At 41.5% G+C, this 20090-nt stretch overlaps 1 long non-coding RNA gene across 1 annotated transcript; it reads right to left on the bottom strand.

The window, feature by feature from the left end:
• Positions 1 to 3199: 3199 nt before the first annotated feature.
• On the bottom strand, positions 3200 to 10478 carry LOC116487783. The gene is made up of 6 exons (XR_004253108.1): positions 10394 to 10478; positions 9522 to 9737; positions 9337 to 9401; positions 8394 to 8593; positions 8145 to 8250; positions 3200 to 3976 (listed from the first exon to the last, which is right to left on the bottom strand). It is a non-coding gene; the product is annotated as an uncharacterized LOC116487783 (long non-coding RNA).
• Between the last annotated feature and the right edge of the window lie 9612 nt (positions 10479 to 20090).

The following is a 20090-nucleotide window of genomic DNA, read 5'->3' as shown; positions in this document are numbered from 1 at the left end:
TGGGCTTTGCTTCAACTTCTGTTCAAGCAGAAAATACTGTGAGCTGGAGGCTTCAAAACTGACAATGCTTACTCCCAGCTATGCAAAAACAGAGGTAAAAAGACACTTTTACTCCTGAGATCAAAAACAAATCTGGCATTTATTTTTGAAAAGAAAATGGAATCTTCTGAAGCAAGGTGAAGGGTAGGAATGTTAATGTAGGGAAGCTCTTAAACATATCTGCAAACATATCTACAAATAAACATGCAAAAGGAACTTGACACATTTCTCAAAGGGAGAAGTTATGAATGACTGGATATTTTTGAAACTTGGTGAGATGACTTTCAGAACCAAAAGATCAAGAGACTGCTGATCAAGGGAATCTAGGAACAACAGAAAAGGAAGAAGAGGTCAAGGAATATAAGCCCATAGTGAAAGTCTCTCTTGCTGTATTTCAGGCCTATATTCTTTCTGGTTAGAGCTTGGAGGAAAGAAGAGAGAGAAAAGGACAGAGGTTTCTGAGCACCTGTCTTTTACAGCTGAGTGACATCCACTAAGCCTGAGGAAAAGGTTTGATTAGGCTCTGTTTGAGGAACAAACTCTGATCAATTCTCCTTTGAGTGGCCCTCATTTCTGTAAAAAGGAAAATAATTGGTGAGCTGATTAAATAAGGAAATGCCAAACAAGGTACCAGATTATAGCAAAAAGCTGATCTATGGGTAGGATTAGACTGTTGATTCTCTAAGTCACACAGAAAAGAAGAGAGAGACAGAGAAACTTATCAGTCACTGGTGAGGAAATTGCTGAATTTTTTTGACTGTACCCTGTGGTAGCAGTATACTGCAGGGCAGTATGCTCAACAGTGCTTCTAGTGCTGTTCCAAAAAAGCTTGGCATATGGCCCCCAATCCAAGTTTAACATCAGTGGACATGTGTGCAGATAATGTGGGAATGTAGGTGGCTCAGTCATTGGTAGGAGCTAAGTGATCATCAGCAGAGTAGTGCAGTAAGAAATCCATGGCTACCCTGCTTTTATCCATTCCTGTTCCCTCAGTACTAGCTATGCAGAAACTAGCTGAGACAGCAGAGAAGTGCCTGGCATGACTGACATTGCCTACAGCATCTCCGTGGGCTGTTGAGATCTTTTACAACACAGAGGCCACAAGTCAGTGCTGCCTGCCTGGCTGCCACCTGTGGCTCCATCCTAGAGTGAGGGCTCACTAGCTCAGCTGCTGCTGCTGCAGCAGCTGTGCTTATCTTTGATCACCTGATCTTAAAATACAAGTTACTATTGAGCCAGGCACTGACATTTCCTTCTCAAAGATGTAGATGCTGGCAAGTGTTTTAGAATTTCATTATGACTATTCCACTGTGTGTGTGGTGTCTGTGTGTGTACACTCTTGTGATTTGCAATATATGCTTAGAAGCATTAAAGCAAAATGCCTTTGTCAGCTTTGCCTTTTTCTATTTGACAACTGCTGATGTCATTTTACTTTTGTTTGTGAACCTCAGCCTGCTTGCTGCTGAGTCACAGGAGAAGGCAAATGATAATAAATATAGTCCCTTATCTATCCAGAAAGCTGTGGACCTCTGGAATGACAATCAGAAGGAGAGCCTTTTTTAACCAGATATAGCTGAACAGAAGGCTAATGTTTCCTATGCAAATTTCCCTATCACTCACAAGCTTTGACTGACGTGGGCTGTATCCTCCAAACAGAAAATGTGAATACCAAGAAGCATTAGCTGAGACTGCCCTCACTTATGTTAATAGGAGCAGGGGAAGCACAGGGTTCAGGAATCTGAAACACAGAAAGACAACTGAACCTTTGACATCCATGTTCTGATTTCCACAGAAATCATCCCTCATCCAGCAATCCTCAGTCTTTCACCTGGTTTGACTGAGCCAAGTAATACTCTAACCATTTTCCTAATTTTTAAGTTTCATAAAAACTCTACTAGCACATTTCAGATTCTCTGAGTAATGGTGGCATCACAGGAGTTGACTGTATATGAGAAGGGTGCTGGAGTCATTGCTGCTTGATTCTCTGAGGCTGACAGCGAGCTCTACACTGCATGTTATCATAGAATCGAAGAATGGCTTGGGTTGGAAGGGACCTTAAAGACCATCTAGTTCCAACCTCCCTGCCATGGGCAGGAATGCCACCTAGTAGATCAGGTTGCCCAGGGCTTCATCCAATCTGGTCTTGAACACTTCCATGGATGGGGCATCCACAACCTCTGGGCAACCTGTTCCAGTACCTCAACACCCTTTGAGAAAGAAATTCCTTCCAATTTCTAGCCTAAATTTTCCCTCTTTTAGTTTAAAACCATTCCCCCTCATCCAATCACTATCTGCCTGTGTAAAAAGTCACTATCCATCTTTTCTATAAGTTCCCTTTAAGTACTGAAAGGTTGCAATGAGGTCTCCCCAGACACTTCTCTTTTCCAGGCTGAACAGCCCCAGCTCTCTCTCTGCCTTTCTTTGTAGGAGAGGTGCTCCAGACCCTTGATCATCTTCGTGGCCCTCCTCTGGACCCATTCTAACAGATCAACATCCTTCTTGTGCTGTGGACCCCAGACCTAGATGCAGCACTTCAGGTGAGGCCTCACAAGGGCAGAGCAGAGAGGGACAATCACCTGCCTCAACCTGCTGTTGATGAAGCCTAGGGTGCAGTTGGCCTTCAGGGCTGCAGTTGCACACTGCTGGCTCATGTAGAGCTTTTTTTGTCCACCAGAATCCCCAAGTCCTTCTCTGCAGGGCTGCTCTCAATGAGCTCTTCTCCCAGTCTGTACTCATGGGATTGCCTTGACTCGTGTGCAGCACCTTACACTTAGACTTCTTGAACCTCATTAGGCTCACATGGGCCCACATGGGCACTGGTATCAGAATGGATCCCTGAGGAACACCACATATCACTGGCTTCCACCTGGACATAGAATCTTTGACTGCAAATCTCTGGCTGCAACCATGCTGTCAATTCCTTATGCAACGAACAGTCCACCCTACAGATACATCTCTATCCAATTTAGAGATAAGGATGTCACGTGGGACTCTCTCCAAGGCTTTACAGAAGTACAGGTAGATGATATTGGTAGGGCCTCCCTTGTTGACTGATGCAGTCACTACAACACAGAAGGCCACCAGATCGGTCAGGTACTATTTGTCTTGGTGAAACCATGCTGGCTGTCTCAGATCACCTCCTTGTCTTGCATGTGCCTTGACATTGCTTCCAGGAGGATCTGTTCCATGACCTTGCCAGGCACAGAGGTAAGGTTCACTGGTCTGTGGTTCCCCAGGTCTCCTTTCTATCTTTTTAAAAATGGGAGTGGTTTCCCTTTTTCCAGTCACCAGGAACTTCACCTGACTCCAGAACTTTTCAAACATGAAGGAGGAGTGGCAATCACAAGAAGGTCTCTGGGGTACTCTGAAAAAGAGTGGTCACAACAGTGTAGCTTCTGGATAAAAGTACAAGAAGAATAATGTGGGATCTCTGGAGTGAAACTCTTGCTACAAACACAAGTCTCTTTATGGGTGTTTGGCTTGAAAATATTCGTTGTTTCTCATGGTCAGGTTTATTCTGCTATAAAGGATTCACTCAAGCAGGCAGCAGGGTAATGCACAGAGACTTCCCTCAGGGCACAAAGAGCAAGCAAGTATCACTTCCAAAACTGTGATTGGCAAATCACAGCAGTTGAAGGTTGCAGTGCTAATGTAGATTCTCCTACGTGCACAGCTAGCAATATAGCATGTTTGGAAGGCTTCCACTGCCTACTATTCTCAGCTCTCTCCTTCCCTCTCTTTACGAAGTTGCATGAAACACAACACAGTGCTACTACTTCCAAAGTCCAGTCCCCTGAGGAAGCCCAGAAAATCATTCTGTTGTTCCACATTTGATTTGCCTCCACACTGATTACTCAGGCAGTAATTGAAGGTACATTGAATATGTATTAAAACTACATTAAAGGTGCAGCACTGCTGTTTTCTCTTCTTAGATGACCTGTAAAGAAATATAAAGAAAGAAAGAAAAAATAATAATTCCATTCATGTTCAAGTTATTTAGTCTGACAGCTTTCATCTGAATATTTTTTTGTAAGGGGTTGTAGGCTGGGTTTTGTTGTTGTTCTTGCCATGGCTAATTTAGTTCTCTGCATGTGTTTTAAGCATTTTGCTAAGGCACCACATTGTTTGTAATGACATTGATGGTGACAGAACATCAGCCCCTCTCTAAGGTCCTACACTGGCTGAGGGGAATGCTCCCAGAATCACAGTCTTCTTGTCAGGCCAAAAGGTACATTATAGCCCATCTATTTCAGAAACACATGCCAGCAGGATTGAAATCTGCAAGTTTGTCTGCTCAATATGAGCAGCAAAGAGAGGCTGATCCCCTGCCAAGCAGGAAAGTTGAAGCGACGAGAACATTAGCCTGCTAAGGCACAGTGCTAGACTTGATTGCAGACTTAGCAAGGATAAAACACATTTTATTCACTCCAAAGTGATAGCTTCAAACAGATATTCAAAATATATGGCTGAAATAATTTCTTCTACTCACACTCTAAAAAATATGTCATTGCCTCAGTGCTCTTGGAGCATGGTATGTTACATACTTACCCTTTTCATGGGTTTGACATTAATACAACTTTAAGCACAGGACTGACAGATCATTTATTTATTTATTTGAGACAATTCCATGCATTGAACAGGAAAGCATTAGCATCAGCTGGCCTTAGGGCTTTCTAACTGTTTACTCTTCCTAAAAATATGTGCAGTTTCTTAAGAGAGGTTTTGTTGTTCAGTGTGAGCTATGGATTTCCTTTGTTATGGGTTATGGTAGCAAATTTAAATAGAAGCACTTCTGAACTCAAAAGGAAAATAAATGATAGCAACTGAAAGTTTTTCTGGTTTCAGGTGCTTCAGTGACCTCAGTTCAACTTGTCCAAGGCTCAGTAACTTTCCCACTTAATATAGTGGTTAAACACCCTTAGATTTAATGGCACAGAACTCGAGCTTTAACAGAAACACTTAGCACTGTCTGTCCACCTTCCACAACAACTGGTGTTGTGATATTTTACAAAAAAAAAAAAAAAAAAAAAAAGTGTTTTCTTTTTGACTATCCCTTTTACCCCAAGCACACACAAATAACAGCATTTTGGCTGTTCCAGCATGCCCATTGTGTTAGAGCACTATCTTTTTTTTTTTTTTTTTTTTTTTTTCCCCACGAGCATCAGCCTGTATAGTAAGTGAGATTCATTTCATGTTACTAGAGCTGTGGAAAAAGTAAGGATGTCTCATCCATGCTATTTGGTTTTCCTCCCTTAGGAGGGCAGATCTTTGTGTTTTAAGCTGTTTTCCAAGTAGCTGGGATTCATTAACCTCTGCAGCTGCCTTTTTTGCTGGTGCCTGAGAGATTACGGCAGACCAGACATCCAACTTTTTGACAGCTGCGACTAGAGGAGATGAATCCCACTTTAGGTACCAGTCTCTGTTTGGTTGTTGTTGTTAGCTGGGGACACTTCCAAGCCATTCCAGCATACAGTTCTTGCTCAACCTCTTTTTTTGTCTCAGACCCTAATCACAGCAAACTCTCTTGCAAGAAACTCAGCCCCCAGAACTCCAAAGCCATGTCCTCACCCCTAGAAAACCTCATCTATGACTCTTCATTAAAATAAATAAATAAGTATGTTGTCAGAGTTAATTCTGTGTGTGACATGTGCTCTCTGAAGTTCTGTATTGCATTTTCATAGTTAGCCATTGCTGCATGCACTAACTGAAAAATATTACAAATATCAAGTGCTTTAAAACAAGCAAGTGTCAAAAAGAATGCTATCTTCTACATGTCCCCCTTGCTGCTGGCAACCGTTACGTGCTGTAACAAAGATCTTTTAAACCTTGTCTAACTGTCTTCCACAAGTCCTCCCTGACAGAGCTTTAGCTTTTCATGCTTTTATTCAGGGTATTTTCTTCATGTTACTCCTGTTAACATATGTCTTTGAGAAATCGCTGGGCCAAGACATCCGAGAGAGGTCTGCTGCTGTCAGTGCCCGAGCCCTGACTGACTGGCACTGGATTTTAAGAGTTGTGTGAGCTTCTGCAACACAGCACAGCCACCAATAGCGCTGGCAGACAAGGGCTCCCTGATCCCTGACTTGTTAGTCACAGGTATGCTAGGGACTGATGCAGGTATTTTTTCTTTAAAGTATTATCAACTCTCTTGATGGTGTTATATTCCCTGAGCTGACACTGAGGCTTGTAGTTTCATTCTGGTATATTGCATGCTTGATAAATATTTTGGTCTGGATGTCACAGCAGGTAACAGGAAGACTAGACGGATGTTGAGATCAAACTATCTGAAATAGCACCCACCTCTCTGCGCAGGGCTGAGGTGCTCTGTCTGTCTGCATTGCAGTCCATGCTCCCATGTCTGTCTGGATTGGGGAATTTATTACAGGATGTTGTGGCTCCCTCTCTATCTCTACTCAAAATAATTTTTTTTTTTTTTTTTTTTTTCAGAACAAAAATATGAGGCAACAGATACTCAGATCTTGTCATGACTTTGAGGGAGTGAGGCATCAGGCTACAATACAAGGGTGTGGTGTTTGGATGAAACAATGTTTGGACGATATGTCCTATGGTGTAGAAACCATCTTTGTTGTGAGTGAACACAAACTGTTAACAAATTGGTCCTGTAACTCTTTCTAACACAAAACTGTTGAGTTTCTGACTCTTGTTCTATGATGCAAATCCAGAATGATTCTGTTGACCTCACTTCTGGGGGTCACGATCAGCTGCTGATTCTAAATACAACTGCAGTTGTTTGACAACTTAGGGATAAATCCCATGCTGGCAGAACAGATGGGTTTACAAAGAATAGTGTAATTATTTCGGTTTTGCACCGCCAATGGATGATGTAGAGCAAACCACTCTGCCCCTTTGCTTGTTATTCTAATCAGGTTGCAGTATATTTGATGTATAAATCCAGTCCTCCATTTATACCACAGCATATATCATTACTGCAACTAGCCTCATGTCTATGCATATTTTTATTTATAAATGTGTGTACTCAAACATATATACATATATGTTTATATATACACACAAAGAATCTCTCTCATACACACGAGTATATAACAGTATAAACACCTTTGAGCTCTTGTGACCTAAAATAAAGATTTGCAAATTGGATAGAGGATATCAGACAGAGGATAAATGCAATTTTCGCTCTCTCTCTCTTTTTTTTTTTTTCCTAGAACAAGTTACATGTCCTCTATGTGAATCTGTGAACAGAGCTAAAGTAAAGCATTATTTGCAGCATGGAAAGGAAATGGTTTTGATGTATATGAATCACTACTGTCAAATTTGTACAAGTAAAATACAGTACAGTGGATGTATATACGCAGCAGCCCCCTTCATGTTTAAAACATTCTGGAGAGCTTAACAAGTGATAACCTAAGATAAAGCTACTGTTGGGTCAAAGAATGAATTAAACAAGTGTTGCCTTTAGTCTTGACATGAAAGCATTTACAGAGCCAATGTTCTAAATCTCTGCTGGCAGAATATTCAGAGGTGGCAAACCAAAGAGCACTTAAGATGCACAGGCTCTTTCAGCTATGGATTTATAATGATATTCCTGTAGAGCATTTGTAGAACACAAAACCTGACTTGGGCAGTAAGGAAGTAATACTTCAGCTGGATATGTACAACCTTGAGATTAGATAAGCACCTGGAAAACCTTCAAGAGTTAATGAAAGCCCAAGAACAGATCACCTTCCGGGGGACCAGTAGCAATAGCAGCTGACTTTGTGATCCTTCCCTCCCCTTTGCTGCTTTTTTAAATTCATACAACTCCAAGCTTTTTTCCACTTACACGCGAGAATACTTCCTGATTATACAAGTGCCAGACTGAAAGCTCCTAAATGGGTTTAACTGGCACAACAGCTACAACCATAGTTAATTCAAGAAACTGCTGCTGTTATCTCCTGAGTGAATCAGCAAGAAGCAGGGAAGCAGGGAATTTACCCTCTGTGCCTGGTCACTGAATTTGGCTGAGCAGTTTGCTGTGCTGCTTTCAAAAAATGGGTGTCTGTCAGCCAAGATTCAATCTTGGTAAGAGCTAGGTGGACACTCCTTCCCATAGAGCATCAGAAAGCTATCAGATGTTTATGACTTACAGTTGTTCCTCAGCTGGCCCCAACTCAATCCAGCTCTTTGCTGTTGATTATAATCTGCCATCCTCTTGGTCTCTCAGGTTGTATTGGAGGGATCCATTTGTTCCTCCTTGAACCCAAAAATGTACTTATAAGCAATTTGCATTCAATTTTGAAAACCTCAGACACATTAAAAAACAAACAAACAGAAACAACAACAAAACAAACAAACAAACAAAAAAAACATCCCCAGGAAAACAGAGAGGTTAATACCATAGAGCTCTGAAGACATTAAGAGGTAGGCAAGACTTCAGTCCTAGACAGAAGCTTTTCCTCATTACAGTTTTGTCATGTAAACTGTAGTAGACAGAGCCATAGATTAAATTGTCCTCGATCCAAATTCTGTTTTGTCATATGTCCTTCTGTTTTGAAATGATGTGTTTCAGAAGACTTCTAATAAAAAGTGAAAGTGCCTGAAATTGAAAGAAAATGGATTTAAGCGTTTTTAAGTGATAAAGTCCAAAATTGCTATCAAAATCTCCCTTCCTGACTACACTCTATCAGTGCCTTGCATTTTGTTTTCCTTTCCTTAAGCTCTAGAGATACCCAAGGTTCTGTTTCTCTGATTAAATAAAAGCACCTTTAGTTTGAGCATAGAATCATATAATCACAGAATTATTTAGGTTGGAAAAGAACTTCAAGATCATCAAATCAAACCATCAACCTGACCTACAGAATCCCATCACTGAAACACATCCTTTAGTGCCACATGTACACATCTCTTAAATACCACCAGGGACAGGGAGTCTACCACTTCCCTGGACAGCCTGTTCCAATGCTTTACCACTGTCTTCATGAGCATCTCCATCCTAATCAGTCTAAAACCTACACAGATGAATACTTGTCTTAGACTATACCCCAGACAGAGGTACAGGTTCAGACACTACACAACAGAGACAGGCAAATGTATTTTGTATGAGAACCAGCCCTTTAGGAAGCGGCAGGCATGGGAGTTATGCCCTCTATGGCCTGACAGGGTTCAGGCTGATGTGTCTGTACTATGGAAGGGGGCCCTAACCTTGGCAAGACAAGCTACACTAAGCAGAGGCTCTCTCCGCTGGGCTTACTGCATCTATACCAAAAAAAAAGAATATCAAAACTACTGGATGAGAGACAAATGTCATGGGAGGAGAACTCAGGTAGTCAGGGCACTCACCTGCACTCCTGTAGATGCTGGGGATTCAAGCCCTCACATGCCTAGGATGACAACAGACCTGCTACCTGTGAACAAACAATTGAATTTCACAAAACCAGCCCTTTGTGTAGCCCCCCTTTGCATTCCCAGATCTACTTAGAGTGCTGTTTCATTTGATATTTGTAAATGGCTTTTAGAGTGCTTACCTGAGCAGCAGATGTTTGCCAAGTGATGAGCAGCTGCTTGTGACATCTCGTTAGCACTGCACACCTAACACCAAGGAGCTCACCTCTAGACGGTGTCAGAGCACACCCCTGTGTGGTCACGTTACCGAAAGCCTGTGTATGCAAAAACTACTTGAAAGGCTGCTGCTAATATGTATTAGAGGTTAATTCCAGAAGTCAGGAAAGCTGATGTTTTATCTGAAAACAAACAGAATATATGTTTGTACTGGAAGTTGTAAACAAGGAGGCATGCTGGGTAGGTAGCCTCAAGCTAGCAGAATTTTTTAAAAATCCTGAGACTTGTCTTTACATTATTTATAGGCTGGAGAAGATTCATTGTTTGTGAAACAACAGGCAGCCCTTGTGCTACATCTATTGACACAGCGAAACCTTCTTGGATTGAAATTTGCTTTGATATCCTGTAGAGATTTTCTCCTAAAGTCTGAGGTTCTTAAATACACTGCACTCAGAAGCGTGTGCTCGCCCATTCTCTGGTATATGAGCTCTCTCTCCGTGCTTCATACATTGCGTATGACACTTCACAGTGAACCAAACCCCATATGGTGGAAGAGAATTATCAAGGGTGTATGGTATCTTTAAAGAACAAATTAGTAAAACATTGATTCTTATTAACATGACTAAAAGCAGATTTCAAAAGAGCGTTAGCAAAGAGTGAAATAACTATTTACACAAGTTTGTGTGTTCTATGCAGATCTCAGCATGAGCTAAAGATGCAACTTTTATAATATTAGCAGAAAGCAGGGAACAAAGCAATAAAGAGCACCAAAAGACTAATTTCTCCCCCATGAAAACAATACAAAACACTGTGTCCTAAGAGGATACGCTGTACTCACTGTCATCCATTAGCCTCCATGGCAATGTGAGAGCAGACACCAAGGCTCAGTGGGATACAGTCCATTCCACGTAACTACTCTGAAGTCAAAGATATTACACCAGAAATTAACACAGCCCTTATCAGACTCAAAAATGGTTTTGCATTTTATTTACTGTTATTTATTGAACTGGAGTAGCCCCTAGAGGCTCTCAGAAGGACTGCTGTCCCATTGTGCACTGAGAACTGATGGGAAAGGACAATGAGACACTTAGGCACTCACTTTGATTTCCTTGGGGTTTAACACCAGCTCAGAAGTCTTCTTCCTTACTTCTTGTCCAGAGATCAGCTTCATGTCATCTTTTTGTAAGTATCAATGAGTGAGATCCTCTGACAGAAAGATCCCCGAAGTTGGTGGTATTACTACTACACACAGGTTGTTATTGGCTGCAACACCACCAACTCATCCTCACCTGTTGCAAGCAATATCTCCGTTGCCCAAGAAAAATAATGTCCCTGGCATATCATTGAAGGGCTTCACAGCAGAAGAGCTCCAAGGAGGAAAAAAAAATGATAATAAAAAAAATTCAAAGTTAGCAGTACATTCAGCTGTCAGAAAAGCACTAGGATAGTCAAACAGGAACCTCAGTCTTTTCCCCCTGGGTTGGAAAGAGTGATGTTTGTCATGAGGAGCAGTTAAGAACAGACTAATTAAAAGCTAAGAAAAAATAATAATGAAAGGAGACCCACAGGAGTACCCCCTCTAAAACAGATGTTTTAAATTGGTAAAGATTGCTTTTATTTTGTTTAGGGAATGTCCTCCTCTCCACCCCTCCCATATTAGAGAAAGTAGCTTTACTACTCCATGAAGAATACACTACATATTGCAATGCTGGATGCTTCTGGTGAATCTAAATATAGCCCTTTCCCCTGCCTATTAAACATATAGGAAGAGAGCTTCTGGTGCAGCTGGCACTGGCTATTACATCTGACTAACAGGCAGTTTAACTTGCTCACTGTTGAATCATAAATCCACTTGTGCACAATTATAAATGGTCTGAATGGGGCTCTTCTTTCCACGGCATCATGAAGTGTTTTGTATAAGTAACATTTTCTTTTTGTAGTAGGTTTCTTTGAAGGATCCTAAATCATTTTAAAAACTTCATGCAAACCCTGAAGGTCCTGCAAAATCAGTAAATGCATTTTAAATTAATCACAATGCAATAATTGCAGGCACCATCATTTCTATCACTGAGATACCTGGAGGTAGATGTACTATAGTGTGTTTGAAATCCAGTGGGGGTTTGACATTACTGAGCATAGCTACTCGGTTGGTTGGGAAAGGATGCACACAACAAAATTGCACACATCAAACTGATAGCAAAGGCTGCTCTTGTTTTCAGAAGATAATCTTCAAGACTAAAAGTGACTTGTAACAAGAAGCATTTCTAACTAACCCAGTTTGTCTGAAACAATCAAGGGATCTTGGCAAGAATCTTAATTTTCTCCATAATCCAAAGATTGAGTCTTTTAGCACGTGGTTTTGTCCTGATCCAAAGGGATTAGGGCTTCCTAGTCACCTGCCAACATCACTTCTGCAGAGATTTCCTCAGTGGCTTCTTCTATTGCATGTCTTTGCCTATCAATGCCTACTGAGGCTGGATGGAGCTCGTGGCTGAAGATATTCTGTTATGGCAATTTAGCACAAACTCCTCTGCTGGCTGTGACATGAGGGCCTCAGAGGGAGATGTCGAAGGCATTTCTTTGTATCTGTTTTTCTCAGTAGCAAGCCAAGGCTGGTTTCTGCTCCTCAAAGATAAGTAGTGAGAGGAAAGGATAAGACAAACTGGAATGAGAAGGAAAAATCATCCAAGCACATCCATGGGAAGGTCATAGATAATGACGAGAAAATGTGAAGCAAAGAAAGATGTGAAGAGCACAGTCTGACTGAGCAGCCTGACTTAGAGTATCACTGCAGTAGGCCCAGTATAAGTACCTAAGAGTTTAAGTAGACAGAATGGATATAGAGCAATCACAGCTTTTTTTTTTTTTTTTTTTTTTTTTTTTTTTTTTTTTTCCCCTGTAGATTTCTTCTCCTTTCAGTTACAGAAACTTAAATTTCTTAATTTCTTAAATTTCAAATTAACTCACTGTATTCCAACCTGGCTCTCTAGCAGATGCTGTGGTCAGGTAAAGATAACTGACAGGTTAAGGACACCCAGGACTCCTTCCTGGGCACCCATGTAGTGCCAAGCACAAAACTCAGGACAGAAATTTGCCACAGACCAAAGTAGTGAGGAGGAGGTCTCTTTTAGTAGAGCCCATAGCTCTACTTTAGTAGCACTTTAATAGAGCCGGTCTCTTTTCAGTTGTGCCCAGTGAGAGGATGAGCAGCAATGGGCACAAACTGAAGCACAAGAAGTACCAGCTAAATATGAGGTGGCACTTCTTTACTGTGAGGGTGACAGAGCACTGGGACAGGCTGCCCAGAGAAGCTGTGGGGTCTCCTTCTCTAGAGATATCCAAAACCCACCTGGATGCTATCCTGCCCAATGTGCTCTAGGTGATCCTGCTCAGCAGGGTGGTTGGACTAGGTGATCTTCAGAGGTCCCTTCCCACCTTGGCCATTCTGTGATTCTGTGAAAATAACACAGAAAGTAAATTATACTGACAATCATTTCTCGTGTCAATCTGTGCAATGAGTGGTATTAATAGCATGCCTAACGATTTTGTTAACTCAGAAAAGATGCTCTGGAGTGCTATTACTAATGATAGGACCACATTGCCATGTAGATAAAGCTTCAGGCCAAAAAAGATGAGTGGTGGAGTTTATGCTATGTTTTGTGGAACAAGGATATAACTAGCCTTCCTTTAAGCCCCATTACAGGGCTGACTTTTTTTGTCATTTAGACCTAGGATACTTGGGGTTAACCTTGTATCTGCTGTCACAGTGTACTTAGTGATCTAGGGAAAACATTAAGATCCAGCTGTGAAGCTCAGCTGTGGTGTGCTTGTGCAGCACAGTGCAAGGTGCAAGTTCCCTGAAGTGGCCACCAGGAGTCAGAGAGCTAATACACAGGTGCAGTGGCAAACATCAGCAAACATAGGCAAGTTGATGGCTATGTGCTCAAAGAATTACGAAAGCTGCAAAGGTCCTCAAAGATGTGCAACGACAGTGTACCTCTGCCTCCAGTGGGCTCTTCTGAGACAGAGAAGTCCCTGGAAGGAGGACTATCATAGAGATGTTCTTTTTCTCTGCATCCTTTCTTCTGTGTTTCCCACAGAGAGGAACCAACTGCCACAGAGAGGAACCTACTCCCACATTTTTTTTTTTCATATAAACTGAGCAAAAACTAAGCATTATAGTTGAATACCCCCTTATCCCCACCCACCACCACCACACTAATGTTTCCAATGGGCTTCAGAGTTTTTTCATAGACAACCACTCAATGGGAATGAAAACCAGTTTCTTTAGAATGTGCTCAGAACTACAGTTAGCCAACTACTAAATAGATTTTTACAATCCTTTAGTCCCATTAGCATTGAGGAATGCTCAAAAAAAAAAAGTATTCCCAGCAAATGGTGATACTTGGGATCTGCCTGGTTTCCAGCTCAGAGCTCTCCAAATCTGTGCCAGAATTGATATCGTGGGACACTACAATCTGAAGTTGAGAGCAGCACCCAGTATGCATTCAAAAATAAGTGTATTCTTTGGGAGTTTAAATTTTCCTTCAGCTCAGGCTGTGTAGCTAGTTTGCAAAACACAATTAGCAGGATTTGTTACTGCAACAGGAGTTTGCAGTAGTGGTTCAATCAGGAGATGTGAGCCACAATCGGATCTAATTCATTTTTTCCTAACTGTATGGACTCCTCAATGCTAGTGGGAGTAAAGGATTGTAAAAATCCATTTTTTTGTCATTAAAGTAAAAGCTCTGCCTATGAATATGTACACAAAGCACCCATTGTAAAAGAAGCAGCCATTTTACCTTGTCACTTCTGGAAAAGAATTTGACTTCCCAGAGTTAGAGAATGCAACAGAGGATGATCATGGATTTTATTCAGGATAGTGTCGTGGTTCCGCTCGAGTGGGCAGCCGAGCTCCACCACAGCCGCTCTCTCACTCCCCCTCCTCAAAGAGGAATGGGGAGAAAATATGTGAAAAGGGCTCAAGGATTGAGATAAGGACGAGAAAATCACGCAATAATTATTGTAACGGGCAAAACAGACTCGGCATAAGGAGATAGTAAGATTTATTGCCTACAACTAACAAGCGAGAGAAGTGAGAAAACAAAGGGGAAAAAAAAAACAAAAGCACCTTCCCCCCATCCACCCTCTTCCACCTCCTCCCCCCGAGCGGCGCAGGGGAACGGGGGAATGGGGGTTATGGTCAGTCTACAGCACTTCTTCTCTGCCGCTCCTTCTCGATCACTCTCGTCCCCTGTGCTGTGGGGTCCCACCCACGGGATGCAGTCCTTGATGAACTGATCCGGCGTGGGCTTCCCACAGGCAGCAGCTCTTCCAGAACTGCTCCAGATATGGGTCCGTACCACGGGGTCCATCCCTCAGGAGAAAACTGCTCCAACCTGGCTCCCCTATGGGCAGCAGCTCCTGCCAGGTCACCTGCTCCTGCGTGGGCTCCTCTCCACGGGCTACAGGTCCGGCCCGGAATCTGCTCTGGCAGGGGTCTTCCACAGGCGGCAGCCTCCGTCGGTGCAGGGCCACCTGCTCCACCGTGGTCTCCTCCACGGGCTGCAGCGTGGAACCCTGCTCCACCGTGGTACTCCATGGGCTGCAGGGGGACATCCTGCTTCACCATGGTCCTCACTACAGGCCGCAGGGGACTTCTGCTCCGGCGCCTGGAGCACCTCTCCCCCTCCTTCTACACTGACCTTGGTGCAAGGCTGTTCTCTCACTCCCTTGACTCTCCCGGCTGCTGTGTGGCGCAGCGTGTTTTCCCTGTCTTAAATATGCTCTCACAGAGGCGCAAAACAACATCGCTTATTGGCTCGGATCTGGAAAACAATGGGGCCCTTCCCAAACATGGGGCAGCTTCTAGATCTTTCTCACAGAAACCACCCCTATGGCTCCCTGCTACCAAAACCTTGCCACGTAAACCCACTACAGATAGCATCTTCAGCAATAAAGTGGTGGGTGTAATCCTTAGAGAGAGGTTCTACCATTTTAATTGCAGCAATAGAGTGGTATGACTCTGTGTGTAGGCAAGCTATAAAATAAATTTTGGGAGCCTGTTTTGAACTACGGCATCCCTGCATTCTCACTTTATACTTCTTTTTTTCAACCTCCACAAATTAGGATGAGTTACTGGCTAATATGAACTTGAAGGCAGAATTTGCAAGCAGTGCATGCAGAGAGGGGTTTGTATGTTTTGGGAGTGTGCTCTGTAACTCAGATCCACCGATTCATTTCTGACTTGTAAATAGCAAAACCATTTGTTATTCAGTTTTCACAGACAGCAAAATGTGTCAGTCTGTTACACACTGTAAGTCAGCTGTCAATAAGAACTTCTGAAACAGACCATCTTCACTTACTGGATAGTAAATAACTACTAAAAACGAAATGCTTGCTTTTCAAGTTAGCTGAGAAAAAAAAAAAAAAAAAGAAAAAAGAAAAGAAACAAAAAACAAATCTGAATATTAGCCCCCTCCATGGAGACTCTTTTTTGTTCTGGCATTCAACAAACTTTTTGTATATTACTTTTATTCTGGCATCATTAACTACATCACCATTATGTTTGTGTTCTGGATAGTGTGGTTAAATTACTGTGAATGCTATAGTTAAATTATTAAAGTTGCCTTGGTTGCTAATCCAGTGCTGACTGCCTGTTACCTTGGAGTGTGTAGCTGGTTACAGTTCACTGCCTTTTGTCCCCATCTTCCCAGGGTACTATCTCTAACCAATTACCAAGTCTGATGCTTTCTTGTTGTTCTTGCTAGTTATTAGGCAGCTTTCTTAGCTTTCCCTTTGGCATCACAGCGACAGTGCTAATGAAAAGTGCCTGGATTGGGCCTGGAAAATGAAAGCTATATTTTTACCCACAGAGCAAGCACAGCTCAGTCTGCAGCACAGTAGGTTTCCCCACTTCGCTGTGTCAAACTTTGGCCAAGATGCCAAAGTAGACTAATTAATGCTAATTCTGTTGCTGTCACCTACACCCAGGGAGGTAAGCTCATACCACACAGCTGAAGTCATGCTATCAACTTTTCCTTGTTCCCATGCAGGCCCCCTGGATTTGAACCAGCAGCCCACAACTGAAAGACTCTATAGCCTGCACAAATTCCTAGGGCTATCTACTGTCTTTGCCATGGATTGTTTCATTGGAGTCCAAAAATAAGTCGATAAACCAGTGTACAGAGCCAGCTGGGAACTGAAATTTTTGTTTGCAGGCTATTCCTCATTTCAGTAACTCTAGTTTCCAGTTAGAATAAAAGCTACTTGTGGAATAAGTACTTCCTGCAATTGCAAACTCTTAAAAATATAAATCAGTAAAGGACCATTTAAAAATATTTTGCTCGGAATCATTTCACTTTGGCTTTATATGACAATCTGTGTTGCAATAGTACATCTTTGATATGTCTAATAGTACACAGATAATGTATAGTATTAATTTACACTACTTCAACTGACATATCAAATGAAATGCTCCATCTTTATGGAAACACTGTTTTGAATTTTTGCCATAAAAAGTCAAGAATCAAACTTCTGAAAAATACTTTGATTTAAATGAAGCCACATTTTTAATGGAGAGTTGTTTTTCACCAACAGCTACAGGCAATACCATGATATATTTATTTGGCATATGAGAATGAACTTTTTTTTTTTTTTTTTTTTTTTTTTAAAACATCATCTTCCTTAACACTGACAGGATAAGCATGCATACCTAGATAAGCAAAGGCTACTTACTCTATAGATCTAGAGTTTCTCTCCTTTCCATGTTATCTTCTGGCTTGATTTGGCTGGTGTCTGGCCATGCTGGATGTCAGAGCCTATGCCTCCTTTCTGATCACTTTCTGTCAGGCAGAAGCACAGATGTGACCGTCCCAGTGGGCTGGCAGTGACCTTCCTGCACTGGGGCACTGAACTGGCTGATTGGCACCGCCTTGCAGCCCAAGAGACCTCCTTTTTTCAAGGAAATGCTCGTGCTAATAGGTTAATTTGTGTTTTGCAGCCCACCTAATACCTACTTGTTACTTTTGTATGCTAAGAACTCGTGGTCAAAGTGGAAGAGACTTACCCTGAACTAATTTTTCTATATATGTACATGCATACGTATTTTTTTAATTTGTATGGGCATATTGATATAAAATCCTCATTGTATTTAGACAGTTTCAACCATACTTTATATGGAGGGAAAAGGTGTTTTAGTGAAACCCCAACCCTTTTTGCTTTCCTAGCTAATGTTATTTTCATTATTGATGTTATTCCTTGGTATACTTAGGAAACAAAAATTGGCAGCTTCTGTCAAAACAATAAGGAGGATAACCACAGTCTTCCAGAGCAAAGAGCACATGCCAGCCCAGCCAGCAACATCTCTGCTATTTAAAGAAGCCACCCCAAAGGAGCCCATGCCAATCCAAGAGAGGCATCGCTTTTCTCCTTCTCACCAGTCCATGTGCAACCTCCTTCTAGTGCAAGTTGTCTTCCTGACTCCTCCTCTTGGCAGGTGCCTCAGCTGGAGAAGATTTTGTACCAAGACTGTCAAGCAAGCCAGGATACTTTACTTCAGAGCTGCAGCTAACAGAAAAATTAGCAAGAGCAGAAACTTAAAGGCAACAGACAGGTGTATTGCCTCCAGCTACCAAGACACTATCAAAGATCCACTGCTTGACATCTGTGTCCATAGGAAGTCCTCTGCTTTAGATGCTGAAGCAGATGCCAGGCCTTCTTGGATCTTTGACAAGAAAGAAGACCTTTATACTTGGCTGCTTCCTATGTCTTAGATGCACTTCCTTATCATCTTGTCTCTGCAACAATTTACTGCTTCATAAGAGGTGATAGCACCAATAAGTCAAAAAGCTCTTTGCTTTGTCTTTCTCTGTGGGATGATTGTCATGTGAAGTCTGCTACTTTCTGCACTCTTGGCAGAGCAACTTTTGATGCTGTCAAGAGGATAGGAGCAAAAAGAGCATTTACTTGTAAAAGGGCAGGAATAGGGATTCATCTCAGAGAAAGTATTTATTTTTTCTATTCCATGGAGAAGCAGCACGCTAAAAAGGAGAGCTACAAGATACAATTGAATTAATGGTGAACGAAGTTTTTTTGAGTGACAGGCAAATGATACTCAGTATATACAAATGTTAGATGCTACCTTGCAGTAAGCCGTTCACCCCGATCTGTACTTACAGACTAGCACCAGGTCCAGGGAGCCATGCTCATCTCTGCAGTGAACAACATGAAGGACTTCTTACTGGTACCAATGAGAGCACTGACCCAACATCCCCCACTAACCTATGCCAAGTCACCTCAGTCAAGACTAAACAAGAGGTCTGCACTAGGTCTGGAGAAAAGAGGAACATTTCTTTGTCTCACAAGGAGCACAGGCTGAACTTGATGAGAGTGGAAAATGTTCCTGTCCAACAAACAAATTGCTTGGCCTTCAAACATATTTTGGCTAAATTTTTACAAGAAAACTAACCTGTCATTTTAAATGGATTTTATTTTTTTTTTTTTTAGTTTTTACTATAGAAAACTTGCCTTTGAAAAATGCTTATAGCTTTTTTTTTCTTAAGAAAATAAGATTTATAGCATCATACTGCATCCGTATCATTTTGTGTCTGCTTACATCTTTCCTCAAGTTTTGAATCTCTTGCTTGAGCTCAACCAAATTTGACAAAGATACAGAGTCCTCAGAAATAACAAAGCTTGCACAGATTTCTTGACTATCTTCAGAAGAGCCCTGGGTGGCTGTGCAGAGAGTGAGACCCTGTCAGTGCTTCTGGGAAGAAGAGGCAGCAGTGTGAGTTCCCCCATTAGACTTCAAAGCATTCACAGGAGAAACAGATATTACAAATATTCCAGCATTTAGAGATTTTCCTTCACAGTTCTAAACAACCGCATATTCAAATCCATAGGAAAACAACCACACTAAATCTACATCTTACAGAACTGCTTTTCTCTTTTTCATCATACTTCTTTTGCTTTCTATCCCTAACTGTATTACAAAAAATGAAAGACACGTGACGTTCTATTTTCTCCAGCTTCCTTTCTTTCTCTGCTCTTAGTTTTTCAAAACTCACCCCAGTCAGGAACAAGTTTCCAGATGGAAAAAATGTGCAAGAAGATCTGCAACTGATGTTTACTAACTTAAAAAAAATAAACAAATAAAATAAAATAAAATAAAATGTTTTTGAAAGCAGACTTAGAAAAAAATAAACTTTGACTTATGGAACCTCCCCTCCCCACCCCACCCCCCCCCCCTTTTTAGGTTAGGAAAAAGGTAAAATTTCAAGAAGAAAAAAAAAAAAAAAAAAAGGAGAATTAAAATCCTTAGTTTCCAAAACAAAAATGAGATTGTGAAAAAAAAACTAATTCAAAGGTTCATTTGAATGCCTTGAAGTGAATAAAATTTAATATATATATTTTTTTAAAGTTTTAAGCAACAAAATTGATATGCCCAAGATTTTGGTCATTCCTTATTTCCTATATAAATGCAGAAGCATCCCCTCTAATAATTTTCCTGTGATAGGCTGTTCTTTTAAAAC

Source organism: Aythya fuligula, chromosome 3, assembly GCF_009819795.1.
Source record: "Aythya fuligula isolate bAytFul2 chromosome 3, bAytFul2.pri, whole genome shotgun sequence".
NCBI lineage: Eukaryota > Metazoa > Chordata > Aves > Anseriformes > Anatidae > Aythya > Aythya fuligula.
This window is presented reverse-complemented; position numbering and strand designations above follow the sequence as displayed.